This window comes from Glycine soja, chromosome 5 (genome assembly GCF_004193775.1).
Source record: "Glycine soja cultivar W05 chromosome 5, ASM419377v2, whole genome shotgun sequence".
Taxonomy (NCBI): Eukaryota; Viridiplantae; Streptophyta; class Magnoliopsida; order Fabales; family Fabaceae; genus Glycine; species Glycine soja.
In genome coordinates this window covers 28,757,873-28,761,427 of record NC_041006.1, presented here as the reverse complement: position 1 = coordinate 28,761,427, position 3,555 = coordinate 28,757,873, and the positions used below count along the sequence as shown (strand labels likewise).

The 3,555-nt window shown below is 38.9% G+C and overlaps 1 non-coding gene across 1 annotated transcript; it reads left to right on the top strand.

Moving 5' to 3' along the window:
• The first annotated feature begins 1,510 nt into the window (after positions 1–1,510).
• LOC114413914 lies at positions 1,511–1,617 on the top strand. The gene has a single exon (XR_003667054.1). It is a non-coding gene; the product is annotated as a small nucleolar RNA R71 (small nucleolar RNA).
• Positions 1,618–3,555: the final 1,938 nt, after the last annotated feature.

The following is a 3,555-nucleotide window of genomic DNA, read 5'->3' as shown; positions in this document are numbered from 1 at the left end:
AACTAAGACATCTTCTATGAAACCAGCAGGATAGGCAACACTTCTATTAGCTAAATGAATTACCACATCAGTTGACTGCAAGGGACCTAGAGATAGAGAATTAAAAATAGATAGAGGCATAACACTAACAGAAGCTCCTAAATCTAGCATGGCATTGTCAAACTTACTATTCCCTATAATACAAGGTATGCTGAATGTACCTGGATCTTTACATTTTTCAAGGATTTGGGGTACAGATTTACCAATCAATGAGGAGACATTTATGCCCATGCTAATTTGTTCACTTCCTTTAAGCTTCCGCTTATTAGTGCACAAGTCCTTCAAGAATTCAGCATATCTTGGAATTTGCTTTATTGCATCCAGCAGAGGTATGTTTACCTCTACTTTTCTAAATGTTTCCAAGATCTCTTTCTCTGCCTCTTCCATTTTTTTGTTGGGAACTGTTCTTGGAGGGAATGGAAGAGGGATATGCTGCTTCTGCAAATCAGAATTACCAGTGGAAGATTCACTTGCACAGAAATTGTTAGGTAACTTACTCTTTAAATTTTTGTCATCATCTTTTTCTGGAGTAGAGTGAAGTTGGGCAGGTTCATTTGCAGATGAGGAAGGTGCTACTGGTTGAGGTCCTTGACACTGCTTTCCCGACCTCAATGAAATGGCACTCACATTTTTGGGATTCTGGACAGATTGAGAAGGCAGCTTGTCAGAATTCTGGGACTATTGTTGATTTAATTGTGTAGCCAATTGTCCTATCTGGTTAGTTAAGCTCTGAATGGAGGCTCTGGTCTCATGTTGAAACTGCATGTTTTGCATAGTCATTTACCTCACAAGTTCTTCAAGGGAAGGTTGAGGATGAGCCTCAACTGTTTGCTGTTTCTGGGGTTGTTGTTGTTGTTGGATTGGTGGAGGAATGTATGGTCTGCTTGGGCCAGCAGCATTTTGAAAGGAAGGAGCAGGTTGTTGTTGTTGTTGTTGAGGGCTAGACCATCTGAGATTAGGGTGATTCCTCCATCCGGGATTGTATCTGTTGCTGGAGAGGTCATAATTGTTCTGCTGTGGTTGATTTTGCTGCTGAGGTTGAGGAGGTCTATTGTAAATGTTTGCAGCATAAGCTTCAGGCTGCTCAATTATTCCAGGTTGCTGCATGGAAGGGCAAAGGTCTGTGTGGTGGCCGGCAGAGGAGCATAAACCACAGACTCTTGCGACAGGTACAGATTTCTGATTCAAGGCTAGCTGGGTTACCAGGTTAACTAAGCCATCTAGTTTACCTTCAAGCTTCTTGGTTTCAGCTACTGAAGATGAATTTGTGGCGACTTCATGCACTCCTCTAATGACTATAGCATCATTTCTAGCACTAGACTGTTGGGAGTTGGAAGCCATCTTCTCAATTAAATTTCTGGCTTCAGCAGGGGTCATGTCTCCAAGGGCTCCACCACTGGCAGCATCTATCATACTTCTGTCCATGTTACTGAGTCCTTCATAAAAATATTGGAGAAGAAGCTACTCCGAAATCTGATGGTGAGGGCAACTGGCACATAGTTTTTTAAATCTCTCCTAACATTCATATAGGCTCTCTCCACTGAGTTGTCTAATACCTGAAATATCCTTTCTGATGGTTGTGGTCCTGGAAGCATGGAAAACTTCTTCTAAGAATACTCTCTTGAGGTCATCCCAACTCATGATGGACCTTGGAGCAAGGTAATACAGCCAGTCCTTTGCCACTCCCTCTAAAGAATGAGGAAAAGCCTTCAAAAATATGTGATCTTCTTGGACATCTGGGGGTTTCATGGTGGAGCAGACAATATGAAATTCTTTCAGATGTTTGTGCGGGTCTTCACCTGCAAGGCCATGAAACTTTGGAAGCAAATGGATCAGTCCAGTTTTAAGAACATATGGGACATCCTCATCAGGGTATTGGATGCACAAGCTTTCGTAGGTGAAATCAGGTGCAGCCATTTCCCTTAGAGTCCTCTCACGGGGTGGAGGTTGTGCCATGCTCTCAGAATTTTCAAAATCAGAATGCTCAAAATTATAATGCTCAAAATCAGGATGTTCAAAATCACCAATAACAGAATGCACAGACTCACCAGTAATGGAATGCTCAGGATGATCAAAAGGTACAAAATGATGCCTAACTAATCTATGAAATGTCCTATCTATCTCAGGATCAAAGGGTTGTAAATCAGATGGATTGCCTCTAGTCATGCACTACATTCAGCATGCACAACTAGTTGCCTTCTCATGTAAATAAAGGCGTAGGTTTGAACTACAGCTACCCTCAAATGATATCCAAATAACCTGAAATTTTGTGAGCAACCTTATAAAATGATGAGAAGATAGCACATAAAATTTCAAACAAAAATTCAAAGTCTAACTATGGAAGCTAAAAATGGTTAAGAAATTTTTTTCTACCCCAAATACATATATAATAATTGCGATTCTGATAACCGGAGCAAAAGTTATGGTCGTTTGAAGTTTTGACAAAAATAAAATTTGCTACTTTTTTGGAACTTTCAAATCTGACCAAACTAAAGGCTCTAGCTATTTTTCCCACAAAATATAGATTAAAAGAAGTTACCACAAAAAAAATTCAGCCAAAAATAACAACTCTAGCTACTAAAACAAAAAATCCCAAATAATTTATCAAGGGTGGTCGCTAAAATCCGTCGCTACATAATTCACAGCAAAACACCCAAAACTGAAACAGGGGAAGCACTTAACAAAAAAACTAAAACAAAACACACACTAAACAAAATACCAAGACACTAAACAACACTAACATACACACTAACACAACACTAACAAATAAACATAAAACATGAAAGAATTAAACACTAACACGACACTAGCTATTATGAACCTTTGGACACTACTCCTCGGCAACGGCGCCAAATTTGATCGAGGCCGTACCCGAATCAAATAAACATTAAAAGGCAGTAACTAGGAAGTGATCCTAGGTTGTTTCCCAACGAGCAATGATAAACAAAATGTTCATAATATACTTGCAGTAACAGTAACGATTGGGGGGGGGGTTGTTTGTTTTGTGAAATAAAGAACAAGCGAACTAGAATGCGAAATTAATAGTATTAAAAATGGGTTGTTTCCTCTGATTCAGAAGCCACTATCTTGTCCTAGGTTATGGAGAATTTGTCCCTAATAGTTAATCACTTAATCCAACCCTATTTTAATTTACTAAGCGAAAACCAACTTAGGGCTGTCAATACATGATTAGGCAACACATACACCAATTAACCCTTCATCCATTAAGCATGAACGCAAGTTAGGCTTAGAGGAAATTAATCAAACAAGAAGCGTGCACAGATTAATATTAACGAAAGTAGGTTAATTGGTGAAGGGAAAACTACCAAGAAGCTACATTATAAATAGAACCTCGAAGAGAGTTAAGCTTCGTTTTCAGAAGGAAACAACACCAGAAAATTAGCCTTCCATAATTTCAACGAAAACAGAGAACATAAATGAAACTAGGAGCAGAAACGTAAATAAAGATAAGAGCATAAAACGTAAATGAAACTAAGAACAGAAAACGTAAATGAA